At 35.6% G+C, this 19,891-nt stretch overlaps 1 pseudogene; it reads left to right on the top strand.

Moving 5' to 3' along the window:
• Positions 1 to 11,513: 11,513 nt before the first annotated feature.
• LOC102405340 lies at positions 11,514 to 12,570 on the top strand (annotated as a pseudogene).
• Positions 12,571 to 19,891: the final 7,321 nt, after the last annotated feature.

The raw sequence follows: 19,891 nt of genomic DNA, 5'->3' as shown, positions 1-19,891 counted from the left end.
ACATATACATATTTTCAAAACCTCTGAGCAATGGTCACCTCAGCTCAATATTTGTATATTTATTGATGGGATGTTTTTCTCTTGAAGTAAAACTTCTCTCTTTATCTTACCTTCTGACTGGTTTTTAGTCATTCATACCATTCCATTCTATTACCTGAAAGAATTCTCATTTTTGAATTTCATTTGCATTTTATTAATAAGGCCAGAAGATGCTAAACTTCAGTTGCTCCTTCCTAAAAAGAAATGGGAGAAAGAGCAGCCATGATTAGGCAATCTGTCTGTGCATGAATATTCTTAAGAGGTATGAAGGAAATGAAACATGTTAAAAAGAAGATGTGATGCAACTCTAGTGTCCCATGATTTGTCTTAAAGTTGACACTTACTCAAGAGACTCAGCTTCTTTTGGAAGCTAATTTAGCACTCATTTTTATAAACTTCTTTAGTCCTTAAGGTTGTGAGTCAGAAACTTAGAATTCTCTAGAGAAGTCCCCACTTCTGTTCATTCCAAAACCCCAATTAACCTGACTTAACAAAAACCTTCCCTAGCCACATATTTCTTGGAATTTTCTTTGAACACATCTATTTGATGACCTCAGCAAAGTTCTCAAAACACTTAAACTTTCCCTAAGAATTTGTTTTTCTTTGGCTTCCACAGATCATGCTAGATCAGTGCTAATAAAATCCTAGTAAGAGAAAGTCATTCTACTTCTTTAAATTATTTTTATCATCCATATGCTTGTTAACTCAAAACTACATAGAAATAATTTTTCTTTATACCAGTATGGATAAAATTTAATTAGCATATTGCATTTTATTTATTTATTTATTTAAATTTTATTTTATTTTTAAACTTTACAATATTGCATTGGTTCTGCCATATATCGAAATGAATCCGCCACAGGCATACACGTGTTCCCCATCCTGAACTCTCCTCCCTCCTCCCTCCCCATACCATCCCTCTGGGTCGTCCCAGTGCACCAGCCCCAAGCATCCAGTATCGTGCATCGAACCTGGACTGGCGACTCGTTTCATATATGATATTATACATATTTCAATGCCATTCTCCCAGATCATCTCACCCTCTCCCTCTCCCACAGAGTCCAAAAGACTGTTGTATACATCAGTGTCTCTTTTGCTGTCTCGTATACAGGGTTATTGTTACCATCTTTCTAAATTCCATATGTATGTGTTAGTATACAGTATTGGTGTTTTTCTTCCTGGCTTACTTCACTCTGTATAATAGGCTCCAGTTTCATCCACCTCATTAGAACTGATTCAAATGTATTCTTTTTAATGGTTGAGTAATACTCCATTGTGTATAATGTGTATATCCAACTGTGTATATCCACTATGTACCATAGCTTTCTTATCCATTCATCTGCTGATGGACATCTAGGTTGCTTCCATGTCCTGGCTATTATAAACAGTGCTGCGATGAACATTGGGGTACACGTGTCTCTTTCCCTTCTGATTTCCTCAGTGTGTATGCCCAGCAGTGGGATTGTAAATCAATAATTTTCTGTGACTTTGCAGTCTTTATAACCTTTCTCTCTAATATTTGAAGAATAATCTAGCCTTAAGTTTAATACTGTTGGATATCTTAATTTTATTTTAATATTTTGAGATTTTGATATAATGATCATTGATATCTTTGTCATCTGCTTTCCTCCTACTAGAAATAACATAAGGTTAACCTCTAGTGATGTGATTATAGAATGGAAAGTTATCAATTGAGAGAATTCTTGATACGTTTGCAAAATTATTTTTCCAAAGCTTAACATTTTACTGTGCTACTGCAGTATTTGCACAGACTATTTTTTGCATATTTTCTAGAACCAGAAATGGTATCTATTCTTTTCTATTTATATAAACCATTGCTTTGTTTGACTTTTTATTCCTATGATTGCTCATTAATTTGAATATTACATCTGTGTTTATTTATTACTTATATTTACCTTTTTATTATTCTTGTCTCTTGGAATTTTGATAATTTTCCTCTTAAATTGTATGAACTCTTAATTAACACTTTTGTCTCTGTAAATACGTTTCCAATTTGTAGTTTTCCTTCTTATTTTTGACATGCAGTTTAAATTTTCATTAAGATTTTCATTTTATCCCTGAAAAATATGAATGAAATTTCACCCATGGTTTTATTTAGTTTTGTTTCATCCATATGAAAACTATGTTGTTTTCTCTAAAGTTGGTTTGATGTTCATTTTACTTCTGTTCCCAGCCCATTGATGGTTAGAGCACTGTATGAGGCCATTCAGGTTATTTTGGGAGAATTCTTCTTATTAGAAAGCTCTTTACATTTAACTTTACATATATGCAACCCTCATTTTTCCTTGTGTAACAACAAGTATATATGCTTGTTTTTTCATGACAGCTTTTCAGGTACTTCCAGATTGCTGTTTCTGATTCTGTCTTGTACCAGGCTACACTTTTGTTGTTCCTTCAGCCATTCCCCATGTGTTTTGTTAAAATATTTAAGAACATACATTGCCAAAGAGAATATTTTAGGATTATGAGATTCTCTGTGATACAAAAGGACTTTGGCTCTGCAATATATTGCTGGTATCGATTTTGCTAATTCTACAGGAACAAAGTGTTTTCTGTCATTTTGGAGGCAGATTCTGAAGTTAGACAGCCCAGTTTTGTCGAGCACTACCTCTATGACCTCAGTGAGGTCACTGAAACTCTCTAAGCCTTGGTTTCTGTGTCTGTAAAATGAGGAACTTAAAAATACCTAATATTGTTCTGAGAATTAATGAGGCAATACATATAAAGAATTTGATGTAGTTATGAATGCATAGTAGTTATCAATAATGGTGCTTACTAATCTAATTACATTTATGATTTAAGATACATACCTTACCTTGCAGTTATAAAAAGAGATGGCTTTAGAATTGGATACTCTGAATTCCAATTTCCTGACTTGTCGGTTGGTGATCTTGGAGAAGATATTTAAGTTGCAATTGAGTATTATATCTACCTTGTAGTGTTGGTATATGATATAGTACTTAGGTTTCTTGGTATTTAATAGGCACTCCATAAAAGACAGTTAACATTATTATATTTGATTACTGGTCAGTTAGTTTGAATATAGTTAGTGCTGTTAGCACTAACTACCGTTAGTGCTATAAATGATCATTTTTGGTTCGCTTGGGTAAATAAAAGACATATAATAATCCTGCTTCAATAAGATACTATAAAAATCAGTAAAAAAAAAAAAAGTATCTGAATCACTGCTGCCAAAAATAGAATCTATTCCTTGATGAATTGTGGATAATACAGGTTCCTTGTATGAGACAAAATTGTATAACTTACTGAATTTGATTACACAAAGCCTTGACAAATCATTTAATTCCATAAAAATCAGAGGAGGCTCATTTTTCTTGATAAGTGTGTTTAAGTCAATATACTTCAGCAGTTACACTGCCAGGCCAATAAGTTGTGGGGGAAATAAAAATGGGTGATACATGGCTCTGATAAGTCATGAGCTCCTGAGTGAAGTGGCATTTCTGCAGGAATTTCCTTACTGGTCTCTCAGCTTTCACTCTTGCCTTCCATCAGAATATTCTGCAGACGATGACACTGTGGATCTTCTTAAAATGTGATATAAATAAAATCACTACTCTGCAAACCGTCTAATATAATATGTTATTCCAGCGGTGTTTCTATTCTGATTCATTGTTATCTACCCCTTACTTGTCAGATATTTTCTTGAATATCATCACTTGTCAGGGTCCAGTTTCACATTCAAACTAAACTGTGAAATAACCACTACTTGATAGTTTATGAGGACTGTGTTGTAGAGAGTGAAATTTATCTCCAGATGAGAGAAGACACTGCTGCAATCTGACTGCATGTTCTCTGCTTTCACATTCAGCACAGGTTCCTATGAAAAAAAGTGAAAACTATTTGGAAGAAGCAGTGCTCATATTTTCAACAGTCAGAGCTGTCACTCCCATCCTTATATTTGGATTTTTCATTTTAACTAGGGCTGAGATAGCACTTTCTGCTTCTCCTGAAGTTTGGGTAGGGGGCCGGGGTGGGTAAAGTGGAGGATATGGAAGGAATACACGATGTCTAATAGGTCAGCGTGGCCCAGTTCTCTTCTCACTGCAGATGCATATGTTGAATGCTACCAGATACCAAAGGGACAGTATCGATAAACTGTTAGTTGTGATGATTTCTAGGTAATGTTTAATGTATGGCAAAAGCAATACAATATTGTAATTAGCCTCCAATTAAAATAAATTTAAATTAAAAACAAACAAAAAACAAAAATAAATAAAATGATGTGATGTATTTATTTGAGACTTTCAAATTTGAAAAAATTACTTGCAAATTAGCACAACCATGAAAAATTTCCAATCAAAGATACTGGTTTGTTTAACCGTAATGTCCTTGTTCACATCTGTGTTATTTTCAATACAGAAATTTTCTCAACAGATCAGCTCATGTTAGCTACTGTTAGAAGCTATCTACCCTGTAGCTACTATTAGAAACCTTGGACATCTACATATTCCAATTTCCGTAATAGAGGCTCACACATCTAAGTAGTTTGCTTATCTGAATTCCCAGAAAGAGAATGCCGATTAGTATGTACACCTTTATTATTTAAATTGTTATTTATTGTTTTATTATTTACTCACCATTCTTTGTTTATTTGCCATTTTTCCTCTTACTGCTCCTGATCTAAGAACTTAACTTGTGCCTTTTAAAAATATCATTGTAGATTTTGTAAATTCAGAGTGAGGAAAAAAAATCCCAATATTTATTGAATCCTACTGTAGGTGTTTAAGGATTCTCCTTTATTGTGACTCAATCTATCATTGTCCTGGACTTATTGAACACTATAGATAAAAGAACTCTCCACTTCAAAAGGTAGATTGTTCTATTTTCAAGTAATCTAATGATTTTTTTTAATAAATCACTTTATTTATATGGATTCTTAAGTTCCCAGGATGAAAATGAACCATCTACATGATTTTATGTCTTCTGGGAGTCACAACTCCCAGAAACTGTGGAAAATTCTGAAAGAGATGAAAATACCAGACCACCTGACCTGCCTCTTGAGAAACCTGTATGCAGGTCAGGAAGCAACAGTTAGAACTCGACATGGAACAAGAGACTGCTTCCAAACAGGAAAAGCAGTACATCAAGGCTGTATATTGTCAATATGCAGAGTACATCATGAGAAATGCTGGGCTGGAAGAAGCACAAGCTGGAATCAAGATTGCCAGGAGAAATATCAATAACCTCAGATATGCAGATGACACCACCCTGATGGCAGAAAGTGAAGAGGAACTAAAGTGCCTCTTGATGAAAGTGAAAGTGGAGAGTGAAAAAGTTGGCTTAAAGCTCAACATTCAGAAAACGAAGATCATGGCATCCGGTCCCATCACTTCATGGAAAATAGATGGGGAAACAGTGGAAACAGTGTCAGACTTTATTTTTCTGGGCTCCAAAATCACTACAGATGGTGACTGCAGCCATGAAATTAAAAGATGCTTACTCCTTGGAAGGAAAGTTATGACCACCCTAGATAGCATATTCAAAACCAGAGACATTACTTTGCCAACAAAGGTTCATCTAGTCAAGGCTATGGTTTTTCCTGTGGTCATGCATGTATGTGAGAGTTGGACTGTGAAGAAGGCTGAGCACCGAAGAATTGATGCTTTTGAACTGTGGTGTTGGAGAAGACTCTTGAGAGGCCCTTGGACTGCAAGGAGATCCAACCAGTCCATTCTAAAGGAGATCAGTCCTGGGTGTTCTTTGGAAGGAATGATGCTAAAGCTGAAACTCCAGTACTTTGGCCACCTCATGCAAAGAGTTGACTCATTGGAAAAGAGTCTGATGCTGGGAGGGATTGAGGGCAGGAGGGGAAGGGGACGACAGAGGATGAGATGGCTGGATGGCATCACCGACTCGATGGACGTGAGTTTGAGTGAACTCCGTGAGATGGTGAAGGACAGGGAGGTCTGGCATGCTGCGATTCATGGGGTCACAAAGAGTCAGGCACAACTGAGCGACTGAACTGACTGACTGACTGACTGACTAGGCGACTCTTTCAACTCACCCCATTACGTAAAAAATCCAAACAGGTTATGGTAACTAATAATAAAACCACTTTTCTAAATTATGATATATATTACATCAAAATAAAAAGGAGTAATTTATGAAGGGAGTTCAAATGAAAAAATGCCAATATAGTTCACTTATAAAATGTTATTCGAGTCAGATATCTTCTTGAAGAGCTATTGCTACTTCAGATATGACAGATATGCATTTCTATGTTTATATATGATGTGGTTCATTTATTTAATAAAAGTATTTTGAGCATCTGTGACATTTCATATTCTAGTCTAGGTCTTTGAGATATTGTAGGGTACTAAACAAGTTCTTACTATGTAAGAGAACATTATGTGTTAGTGGACACAAATAGTAAATAAATGAACAAATTAAAGGTAAGTTTATTATTATATATACATGTATAATAATATATTATTCAAAATCCATACATTTAACTAAACGAGTAACATGTAACTCATTTTTTCACAAAAAAAATTTATAAGAAGCAAAACATACAAAACAAACAAAAAAGAGTTTCTGTGGTTGAAGTTACACTGGTCTGAAAGGAAGGAAGAAGCGGTGTCCCTTTAGTATCTTATTTACTCTTGCTCCTTCAATTTGGTTTTTATAGAATTCCAAGGGGCATAGTTTGAAAACTACCAATGCAATAAATAACAATTAATGTTAATAATCTGCAGTTTAAATAATTCTATAACAATAATTATAAAATAGTAATTAATATATTGATTACTTTATGCCAGATACATTTGTAATATCTTGTATTCATAGCAATCCAAGGAAGTAAGGACTATTATCATAAACATATGTGTTATCCTTCCTTAAAAATTTGGTAAATGTCACCAGTAATCATGATATCAGTAAAGAAAATCAAAAGCAACTATTTCAATATATGCAGGGAGTAAATTTGGTAAAGATCATTAATAATAATTATTATATAAAATATTTGAAGTTCACAAAGAGGAGATAATTTCCTAATCTTGAAAGGAAACTGTATTCCAAAAGTCTATAGGAAAGTACTATTCACTAATAATTAATTCATACAGCTTCTATATTCTCATTAAGATTGGTATTAATGTAAGGATGCCTACTCTCACAGCTAATATTTGATATTAGCTTGGTAGTCCTGGTCAAAATCTTAAGAACAGAAAAAGACAGAAGTAAAAAAAAAAGAGATTAAAAAAATTTTAAGACCTGATTTTAAAAATTAGTAAGAAGTTTGGATATAAGATAAATGGAAAAATAGTTCTCTTTACATTAGCAATAAATAATTAGCATATGTAATAGAAATAAATATAATAAAAGTAACAAATTATAAAACATCTGAGTTTTATCCTAACAAAGCATGTACAGGACCTTTATAGAAACCATTTAAATTTAAAATAAACAGCATAACAAAATATGAGTAATTCAAAAAGTAAAATATGTTAATAGATACATGGGATAAAAACATAAGGCTGCCATTTTCCCCAAAATTAGTCTATACATTCAATTAAATGCATTCAATAGGATGGAATAATTTTATACAACTTTCACATAGTTTTATAAAAGAAAAGTAATGGGAAATCCATATTTGAAGCATACAACAAAGCCACAGTAATTTAAATATTCTGATAATGTTTCAGGGTAGAAAAGAAAATAGTAGAAATTTAGTAAATGTCCAGTAGAAAAGAAAAGAGATCTCAGATATAGACACATGTTTATATTTGGCATATCATAAAGCTGTTACCCTAAAGCAATGGGGATAGCTTAGTAGGCCATGTTAGGAAAATGTTTTCATATATGAAAAAAACTTTGATCCTTGGATTATCATTTATACAATTGCAGACCAGATATACTAACAATTTGCATGTAAAAAATATTATTTAATGAAACAATATAGAAAATCTTGGAAACTTATAATAGAAGAAAAAATTTTAAAACATAAAGTCTTAAACTAATAGAAAATTGATCAAAGGATACAAATCAGTGACTCACTGAAGGGTTTTCTAAATGGCTGACATTGAGAGATTCTAACATTAAGAAAATCTGAACAGTGCTCACTAATGCTCCAAATCAGAAAAATTATCATTAAAATAGTCATAAAATATTTATTTTCTTTGGAAAGGAAATATCAAATGTTGGCAAACATGTGGGGAGGTAGAATCCTGATGGGAGTGTACATTATACGGGCTTCCCTAGTGGCTCAGATGGTTAAGAATCTGCCTGCAATGCAGGAGACCCGGGTTTGATCCCTGGATCAGGAAGATCCCCTGGAGAAGGAAATGTCAAGCCACTCTAATATGCTTGCCTGGAAAATGAACAGAGGAGCCTGGCAGGCTACAGTCCATGGGGTCACACAGTGTCAGACAAGACTGAAGCGACTTAGCATACGTGCAGGTACATTGATATACTGGAAAACTCTCTGGCTATATTAAAATTGGGCAGGACCCAATGATCCAGTCCTGGGAAGATGTCTCAGATAAGTTCTTGACCAGGACTATAATGGGATAAGCGTGAGGATGTTCATGCTTGTGTTGTTTGTGGCAAAAGCAGTTTAACAGCAACTTTGACATCCATCATCAGAGGAATGGTTCTGTTAATATCACATGTGAGTATTCATTATCGAACAGTTATTAATAACATGAATGAGGAGCAAATAAACTAGACGACCATGCTGCTGCTGCTGCTGCTAAGTCGCTTCAGTCGTGTTCGACTCTGTGCAACCCCAGAGACGGCAGCCCACCAGACTCCCCCGTCCCTGGGATTCTCCATGCAAGAACAATGGAGTGGGTTGCCATTTCCTTCTCCAATGCATGAAAGTGAAAAGTGAAAGTGAAGTCGCTCAGTCGTGTCCAACTCCTAGCGACCCCATGGACTGCAGCCTACCAGGCTCCTCCGTCCATGGGATTTTCCAGGCAAGAGTACAGGAGTGAGGTGCTATTGCCTTCTCCGAGATGTCCATATAGAAATATAAATAGATCCCTGAAATTGTTGAAAAACTAAGCAGTGTTGTGATTTCTAGCACAATGAAGTTTATATACAAATTTAATTACATATTTTACAAGAGCATGTGCATATTTTGGGACAAATCAAAAACATAGTTTTGAATTGGGAAGGAAATATTAGTAGAATCAATTATTATAGGAGAAGATAGGAGACTTTTTAAGATTTGAGGAAATTAATGTGCAGAGGAATAGAAATTAAAATACAGAGGAGTATGATTAACTTATAGTTAAAGAAATAGACAAAAGTTTAAAAAGAAAAGGACAAAGAAAAACACATAAAATCATAGAGAGCAATATAAGGTGTATGCTGATGAAAAAGCTCTGATCTATTATACAATGTAGCTTAATAGACTTTCTGAGTCACTCTAATTCAACAATGTGCTATCTGTCTGAATTCATGACCCAAACTATCCATTCTGGACTTTTAAAATTTCTTTCTGGCCTTGAATATATGAAATTACTTTTATCCTATAACTTTATTTTATTCCTTATGTTTATTTCTTTTAATTTCAAAATAGGTTGGTATTGATATCCTGGATGCAATTCACTTATCTAAAAAAATGAAAGTAAGTAAAAAAAAAGTAGCAATTAATTCAAAGAAAGTGTCTATTTTATTTCATTCTTAATATCTAGATCATTTTCAAGTCTATCATTTTGGTTGTTTCAATTAGGAACTTAATTTAAATTAACTTTGCTTTGTAAATAAATTTTAAACTGAAAAGCTCTCACATTTCATAAAGTTAGTTTGCTGAACATTTGCCCCTATTTCAAAAAGTTACACAGGTCGGAGAATGTTATTTCATTTTTGAGCTTTAGTTCAGCCACATTATATTCTTGACATCATTCTTAATTGTGTCTGTGGGACAATGTCCCTAGTGCACCAGAAGTTTCTCCATTCAACAGATCTCTCATTCCAACTTTAAATTGCTTTGGGAATGGGGAATAATTACAACTATTGCACGAGAAATATTTAGTCTTTCAGATCTGTGGAATCTGACATTGTTTGTTGAACTTGACCTTAGTTCAGAATGCTGACATAAATACTAAGAAGAAATTAACAGGTTCTTCTAGGAGGTGGAAATTTATCAGTGTAAGGGTAAGTCTTGAATAAAATAAAAATATACCCTTTCATTCCATAATTAAAATTCTCATTAAATATTGACTTAAAATATGAACAGCATGAGGCAGTGCAGCCTCTAATTAATTATTAGGACCAAATACAGCTGTGATTTATTATTCGGCACACTTTGGGAGTGTATTAGAAATGCAGAGTCACAGGCCCTGCATCAGCCTTGGCAAAAGAAAATCTACATTTTAACAAAATATCCAGGAAGTTTATATACATATGAAGAATTTAGCAAAGACTGAAATAATTGATTTTTCATTAATCCACCAAGGCCCAAAATTCTGGGTAGTACTTGGTGGGAAAATTTGATATAATAACTTTTGGTGTTGTAGCCCACAGAATTCTAGACTTCAAGGGGAAATATCTGTGCTTCAAGCTCCACTGTTTACTTATAGGCTGGATTACTTTGGCCACATTCTGTCTTTCACATTTGAAAGAAAATAGAGATAATGAGAAGATTGATTTTTTTAATAAAGTGCTACACACATATATACAGTTAGATATTTAAGCATTATTACTGTTTTCTCAGGTTCACTTAAATACATAAATTATCAAGAATAATTCTGATGTCATGGAATGAAGCAAATGAAGAGACTGTTTTCCTTCAGACATCTCCATTGTATTCTTGCAGAACTAGTTTACACACTAGTCTTGTAATGGGAAGTAATAAAATAGTAAGAGCAGACTGAGACTACGAGATCAACAACAAACTCGATGTTTGAACAAATGTTAAACTGCTGTGTATGTGATTCAGTTTACTACAATCAAATGTCTGCCCTATAGAAATACACAATTTAGCAGACTGAATAGAGAACTAAGGTGTCAGGCAGACAAACAAGTATGCATAAAATCACACTTGCTTTAAGATTTTCAACATTTCTGTTAAATACTGGATCAAAATTCCAGTCTTTGTGGTCTTTTGCCTTCCCCACCACTCTCTCACTGAAACTGATTTAATGAAGTCAGATTTATCATCTGAAATATTCTAGGGCTTTTATAAAACTCAATTTACAGTGTCTTCAACAGTGGGGAAGGTCGCTTCTGAATTTGCTTCTGATCCTAGGTAGATACTGGAGTGGGTTGCCATGCCTTCCTCCAGGGGATCTTCAAAACCCAAGGATCGAACCCGTGTTTCCTGCATTGCAGGTGGATTCTGTACCAGCTGAAGGAAGCCACTTCAAACATTAGACACAGGGCACTGAAATTTTCAGTTTCTCAGTATCACTGTGTTTTTGGCAAAGACATTCTTGAAGATAACTGAATGACAGAGTTTTAAAGAAAACACACTATTTCACCCTAGAATAATGTCTATTCAAGAAATTGGTTATATTTGTTACTTGGCAGTGAAAATATTTTATATTGGTACTTTTCTGACATCCTGAAAGCTGGAACATGGATAGAATAAATAAGACATTTGTGAATGAATTCATTCTTCTGGGACTCTCTGGTTACCCAAAACTTGAGATTATTTTCTTTGCTGTAATTCTAGCTATGTATCTAGTGATTCTAATTGGCAACAGTGTTCTGATCATAGCAAGCATATTTGATTCCCATCTTCACACCCCCATGTACTTCTTTCTGAGAAACCTCTCTTTTCTGGATATCTGCTATACATCCTCCTCTGTTCCCTCAACTTTGGTGAGCTTAATCTCAAAAAAAAGGAACATTTCCTTCTCTGGATGTGCAATGCAGATGTTCTTAGGATTTGCAATGGGGTCAACAGAGTGTTTCCTCCTTGGCATGATGGCTTTTGACCGCTATGTGGCCATCTGTAACCCTCTGAGATACCCTGTCATCATGAGCAAGGTGGTGTATGTCCTGATGGCTTCTGTTTCATGGCTGTCTGGTGGAATCAACTCAATTGTGCAAACATCTCTTGCCATGCGATTGCCTTTCTGTGAGAATAATATTATCAATCATTTCTTATGTGAAATACTGGCTGTTCTCAAGTTAGCTTGTGCTGATATATCCCTCAATATTGTTACTTTAGCAGTGTCAATTATGGCTTTCTTGGTTCTACCCCTTCTGGTCATTTTTTTCTCCTATATGCTTATCCTCTATACCATCTTGAGAATGAACTCAGCTACAGGGAGACGCAAGGCCTTTTCTACCTGCTCAGCACATCTGACTGTGGTGATCATATTTTATGGTACCATTTTATTCATGTATGCCAAACCCAAGTCTCAAGACCTCCTTGGACAAGACAATTTGCAAGCTAGAGAAGGGCTTTTTTCCATGTTTTATGGGGTGGTGACCCCAATGCTAAATCCTATAATCTATAGCTTGAGAAACAAGGATGTAAAAGCTGCTGTGAAATATTTACTGAGTCAGAAATCTGTTAACCAATTAAGATCAAAGTGAAATGTGGTTTTAGTGTATCAAGGCAAGACATGGTATTAGTAGGCGATCATTGATGACCTTCTTTGGGGAAACCAAAGTTATGCACACAGATTTTCATTCTTTGTCTTCCCTAGCTCAGCTTAGCTACAAATCCCTGGGTTCAGTAGTCTACTATAAACTCAGATTTCAATAGGTTCTGATCCACATTTCAGAAAGACAGTTAATTACTTTAGAACCTTATCCCTGGTGATATCTGAAATGAATTTTTTTGTGTGTGTGTGTGTGTACTGTGTAGATGTTGTTGTTCAGTCACTAGGTCATGTCTGACTGTAACCCCATGGACTGCAGCACACCAGGCTTCCTGCTGTCCTTCACTATCTCCCGGAGTTTGCTCAAACTCACGTCCACTGAATCGGTGATGCCATCCAACCGTCTCATCCTCTGTTGCCCCCTTCTCCTGCCCTCAATGTCTCCCAGCACCAGGGTGTTTTCCAATGAGTCAGCTCTTCACAACATTTTGCCAAAGTATTGGAGATATAGTGGAAAATATCACACACACTCTTTGAAAATAGTGAGTAAGGAATATAAATTCTGCTCCATCACAAATCACTTAATGTTGGGAAAGTTATTCATTTTTTTCTAAAATGCTGCTCCCTTATTTGAATGAAAGGGAGTAATTAAACTTTGCTCTCAGTTTTATTATAAAGATTCGGTAAGTTGTACAAAGCACCCAGCATAGTGTCAGTTCATAGTAATTTCCTTTGTAGAGAACGTTGAACTTGACTTTTTCTGTTGACTTAGAATTTAAGAATTGAAGTAGAGACTCCAAATTTAAGATGAATGGCACCAACTTGCACTTTAAAAAAATTTTTTAAGCTATCAGTTGTTAGAGGCAGACATCTTCCCTTTGTCTTCCTATTAGTATCAACCACCACTCTTCTTATCTACATTATATAACGCGAACTTCAAGAAAAGAGAAGATAGAATCAAAGAAGACTTTTATAGCATGAGAAATGCTCAGTGAATGGTGAGAGGTGTTTCACTACTGTTCCTATGAAAGAATGGGAAGACTGTTCTTACCCAAGCCAAGTAAGTGATTCTGCAAAACCTGTTGAGGTTTCGGCTGCCTGCAAAGAAGAACTGACATCTGGCTTGATGAAGGGAGGATTGCTGAGCCTTTTCTCTCTAGGCTGTAGTCTAGGAGGGGAGCTACACTAGCAGAGGGCTGTAGGATGGGTATCTTAGGGCTGAAAATAACCAGAAACCTTTTAGTTTGCCTGAAATACTTTTCTTCAGCTGTGAAAGACTGAAATTTGTGACTGGGAAGAGAAATTCATTTCATTTTATATCCCAGTGAGTTGAAATTTCTCAATAAACCTATTACAGGCTTTTGAGTTAGTTGTTCTTTCTTTTTTTTTTACTTTCTGTAGATTCTTTGCCATAGCTGAGCACAGCACGTCATTGATCCACACCATCAGTCTTTTGTGACAGTTGGTTTCAGGCTTATGATACTACCTAAATGTTTTCTTTCTTATTGGTATCAGACCCATAGTATGACCCCAGACATCCTAACTGAGAGCTGTACTCCATGCCAATCTATGTCCTTAGGTAAATCCATATTTTTGATGTGTGTGATCTGGTCACTGAAATCCTGCTGCCTGTCTTCTGTCCCCTCTGGGTTGGAGGGTTGTCACTCTAGCAAACCTCTAACTGTGGATTCTTCTCCTCTGGCTTGTATCACAACGGGTGCTGCTTTTAGTTCTATTTAGACAGGTATGTAGCAAGCTTTGTAGGTGAAGTGTAATCACTGGGATGAGCCCTCTATTTCAGTCTGTTGCAAGTTTGATTTTTTGCAAACTTTGACCTATGCTACCAAGGTTTTAACACATGTCTGTATGTACATGGTCCTGCTTCTGTTGTCTCAGGCAATTCCTTAGCGTCTTATTTTTTCCCCCACAAAGCAAAGGGTGCTAGCATCTCAAATGCATTTTTATATCAAACTGAATGCTTTATTTATAAAAATTGATTAAAATTATTCTTTCCATTGCCATATCAAAAGTTGGTGCTATGTTGCTTCAATTTTGACAAGTTCGGCTCATGTTGATGAATGCCTGAAAAATTAACAGTTTTAAAACTAATCTGCCCTCCCAAGAAATTGAGACGTCTCAGAAAGATTGTATGTTTATTATCTTGTGATATCCCTGGAAGAAGGCATGGCACCTCACTCCTGTATTCTTGCCTGGAGAATCCTGGCAAGGATTCTGGCAGGCTACAGTCCACAGGGTCTCAAAGAGTCAGACATGATGGAAGTGACTTAACATACACGCACACCTTTTGTGATAAGATAATAGATATTTTATAAATTTTTAAAAAATGGAAGAGAATAGGGAAAATATTGTTAGCAATGTTGATACCTCCTACAGGTGACTACCATTAACATTTTTATTATTTGTGTTATTAACGTGGAGGCATAAAATTAATCGTTTTAAAGTTGATTTATTTTGATGCACCATATGCACTTGAAATTGCTATTTTGAAAAAAAAAATTAATGTGTATACAACTCATTAGGTTTCATAGAATAAAATCTAGACAAATGACTATAGCAGGTGATATGATTTTTTAGTTTCTCTTTTTAAATTATATTCCCTCCCCCCCAAATCATATTACCTGCTATCAATGTCACTGTAAATGTTTCCTCAAATGTTTGCAGCTCTGGCTTGTGTGTGCATGTGTGTGTATACATAGATTATAAACTTTGAATTTTGAAAATCTTCAAATAATAAAAATAAAGCTATATAATGGAACTTCATGCACTAATCACTCAGTTTAAAGAACTGTTAGTTCATTGTTACATTGATATCTAAACCCACTCAGTTCCTTTCTCTAGGTTTTTAAGTAAATATTGGATACATATGTGAGTGTAAATAATTTTGTATTTTGAAATAATTCAGACTTATAGAAAAGTTTCAAAAATCACAGAGAGAATTTTCTTTAAGCCTTCACTGAGAATCTACAGACATTACATCTTACCACATTTGCCGTATCATTTCTTCATATATTTATATACGTATATGTACCTGGTGGGCTGCCGTCTATGGGGTCGCACAGAGTCGGACACTACTGAAGCGACTTAGCAGCAGCAGCATATATGTAAGAGTATAAATACATATATAAAGAACTGTTTGAGAGTGAGGTACATATACTATGACTCTTAACCCCTAAATATTTCATTCAGCTTTTACCATAAACAGAATATAATTGTTGACATGAAGAAAAAATACTTTTTAATTTAGCAGTCAGCTAAACACTGGCCCTGAGCCTTGGCTTACCACCTATGTTTGTGTGGTCTATGAGCTAGGAATGATTTTTAAATTGTTGAAAAATTTTTAAAAATACATGTGATTGTTCAGAGCCTCCCAACTGTGAGAGGCATGAGATGTTCTAAACTGTCTAAATACAGATTCCTTTGAGCAGTTAAAAGATTGATTAGAAATTGTATTGGTGAAGGGTTTTTCACTTGTTGGGCCAATGTTTGCTGCTAAGTTTCCATATCCCTTTCCTACTGTTTCCCTGGCAGTGTATTGATTGATATAATTGCTGTATAGAAATGTAAGTAGTAGCCTTAATGTTTGTAAACTTGGACCCTTGAGTTAATTCTTTTCTTGTTATAGCCCACCACACCTTTGCCCTATAGGAATGCAACTTTATCTAATGCTTTTGGAGGGTGGCGCCTGACTTTAGAATACTCACCTTTAGAGAAAAATAAGTTTTCTGAAGAAAGGATCTTAAAATGTTAATAGGCCTCCTAGCCAGAAGATGATGTAAATCACCTAAACTTTTGCATATGATAAGTTTGAAAGCCTGGCTTCGATTAGGATCAAGGACTGCTGTCCTTGCATGACTCTACTCCTTCCCCCATTATCCTCTATGCACAACTTAAGGTATAAAACTACTTTGGAAAATAAAGTGCCCCCTTTTGTTCACCGAAAAAATATATATATATATAATTCTTTATCAGTTCAGTTCAATTCAGTTCAGTCGCTCAGTCATGTCCAACTCTTTGTGACCCCATGAATTGCAGCATGCCAGACCTCCCTGTCCATCAACAACTCCCGGAGTTCACTCAGACTCACGTCCATCGAGTCGGTGATGCCATCCAGCCATCTCATGCCCTGTCGTCTCCTTCTCCTCCTGCCCCCAATCCCTCCCAGCATCAGAGTCTTTTCCAATGAGTCAACACTTCTCATGAAGTGCCCAAAGTACTGGAGTTTCAGCTTTAGCATCATTCCTTCCAAAGAACATCCAGGACTGATCTCCTTTAGAATGGACCAGTTGGATCTCCTTGCAGTCCAAGGACTCTCAGAAGTCTTCTCCAACACCACAGTTCAAAAGCATCAATTCTTCGGCGCTCAGCTTTCTTCACAGTCCAACTCTCACATCTATACATGACCACTGGAAAAACTATAGCCTTGACTAGATGGACCTTTGCTGGCAAAGTAATGTCTCTGCTTTTGAATATGCTATCTAGGTTGGTCATAACTTTCCTTCCAAGGAGTAAGCGTCTTTTAATTTCATGGCTGCAGTCACCATCTGTAGTGATTTTGGAGCCCCCCAAAATAAAGTCTGTCACTGTTTCCACTGTTTCTGCATCTATTTCCCATGAAGTGACGGGACCAGATGCCATGATCTTCGTTTTCTGAATGTTTAGCTTTAAGCCAACTTTTTCACTCTCCTCTTTCACTTTCATCAAGAGGCTTTTTAGTTCCTCTTCACTTTCATCAAGAGGCTTTTTAGTTCCTCTTCACTTTCTGCCATAGGGTGGTGTCATCTGCATATCTGAGGTTATTGATATTTCTCCTGGGAATCTTGATTCCAGCTTGTGCTTCTTCCAGCCCAGCATTTCTCATGATGTACTCTGCATATAAGTTAAATAAGCAGGGTGACAATATACAGCCTTTACGTACTCCTTTTCCTATTTGGAACCAGTCTGTTGTTCCATGTCCAGTTCTAGCTGTTGCTTCCTGACCTGCATAATTCTTCATGGCCCCTTACAATTATATGAATTTCAAATTTTTATTTAGTGATAATTGTAGACTCATAGAAAATTGTAAAAATAGTACATAGAGTATCATGTATACTTCACTCCACTTCCCCTAATTGTGATACCTTATTACAATAAGGTATTAGTATTAGTATTATAATATCACAATCACAAAATTGATATTAGTTCAATACTCTTAGCTACACTGCAAAACATATTTTTTTTACCATTTTCCCACATATTAATATGTGTCTGTGTGCAGTTCTATACACTTTTATCTTATATGTAGATTCTTGTAACCACCACCATAATTGAAATATATACTTATTCTCTAACTATCAGGAAACTCCTGTTGCTACTCAGTGATGGTTAATTTTGTGTGTCAGTTTTGAGTTATGCTACGCTCTTATTTGGTCAAGCATTAGTTTAGATGTTGCTGTGAGGTAGTTTTTAGATGTGGTTGACAGTTAAAACAGTAGACTTTGAGTAAAACAGATTTAGATGCGTTTTCAATCCCTGGGTTGGAAGATACCCTAGAGTAGGAAATGGCAACTTAATCTAGTATTCTTGCCTGTAAAGTTACATGAACAGAGGAACCTGGTGGGCAGCAGTCTATGGGGTCACAAAGAGTTAGACATAACTGAGTGACTGAGCATATGCACACAGAGAACAGATTACTCTTTGTAATGAGGGTAGACTTCATCCAGTCAGTTAGCCTTAAGAGAAAAGACTGAGGTCCTCAGAAATGGAAAGAATTCTACCTCGACTGTCTTCAAATATAAGATTGCAACACTGACTCTAGCTGGAATTTCCAGCCTGCTAGCCTTCCTTGCAGATTTTAGACTTGCACATCCCAACAATCACATAAGCCAATTCCTTAAACTCTGTTTCTCCCACTCCCTACCTGTGCTCTCTCAATTTCACTGACTTTCTCTCTCACTTTATCTGTCCATATTTTATTGATTCTCTTTCACTGCAGAACGCTGATGAATATATACCCCTTTATATTTGCACCTTTATTTGACCCTGTCCCCTGGTAAATGCTGATTTTCTCCTTTCCGTATCTATAGTCATTAATAAAGTTTGAATTGAACATAGCATCCTAATTTACTTACACAGTGTCTATGATTGCTTTAATGCTTACAATGGCAGAGTTAAGGAGCAGAGTTAAGGAGTTGTACGGGAATAATGTGGCTTCCAAAGCCTAAAATATTAATATCTATCACTGCATAAAATCATGAGTTCATATTAATACATCAAATTCAATTCAACACTAAAAGTTTCACTCTATCGTCCCCTTTTTTATTAATATATCTGTACCTTAAATGGCAATCCACTCCAGTACTATTGCCTGGAAAATCCCATGGACAGAGGAGCCTGGTAGGCTAAAGTCCATGGGGTCACAAAGAGCTGGACACGACTTCACTTTCACTTTCACCTTCTACCTCTAGCATTGCGATCCTTGCAGGAAAAAAGCAAATGCTGAGGAAATAAAAATCACCAGTGAATATAAGCCAAGAAATTACTAGAGATCACATAGGCCTGGGGACCATTTTATTTCCTTTCAGTCCAAGTAGAGCGACCATGTCTTTGGAGTACTGCATATTCATCAGAGTGCCAGAAGGGTCATAACCTGTGGTGGGGCTGAAGTATCCTTATAATAAAAGTTATTTTAGATTTGCCTTTATAGTTGTTTTTAAAAGTCTAGAAAAGATGAAGGTAATCTACAAGCAACTGAACTGCCTACCAGAACAAAATGAAACATGCTCACATTCTTTGAAAGACTATGACAAAACCCAGCACTCAACAAGGTAAATTTCACAATATCTGGCATCCAGTAAAAAATTCACATTATACAAAGGAACTCATTAATATAGCCTAGAGAAATTCAATCACTGGAAGGAGACTGAGAAATTGTAGATAATAGAATTAAATAACAAGGAATTTAAGTGAACTATCATAAATATAATAAATGTACTAAAGATTGAAAGGAAAACAGAAATATAATGTAGAGGAAAAGGATAAAACTGCCCCATAATTTTTTGTTATTACTTTTTGTTATGACTTTGTCAAATTAACACTTGTTAAATGGAACACAGTGACAGATGATGAACCATGATTCAACAAAAGACCGCAAGATAAATGGAAATATAGAATTTTTCTACTCACAGATCCTGGAGGTCATGCCCAGCATGCCTTGAGGAGCCACATATGGAGGTCAAGACAGAGTGTAGACAAAGAAATAGTGTTATCAAAAATGGGATTAGGCTGCTCAATGCTCAAAAGCCACTAAAGAGGCC

Source organism: Bubalus bubalis, chromosome 3 (assembly GCF_019923935.1).
Source record: "Bubalus bubalis isolate 160015118507 breed Murrah chromosome 3, NDDB_SH_1, whole genome shotgun sequence".
Lineage (NCBI taxonomy): Eukaryota > Metazoa > Chordata > Mammalia > Artiodactyla > Bovidae > Bubalus > Bubalus bubalis.
Note: the sequence above shows the minus strand (reverse complement) of the source record. Positions and strands in the feature narration are given on the sequence as shown.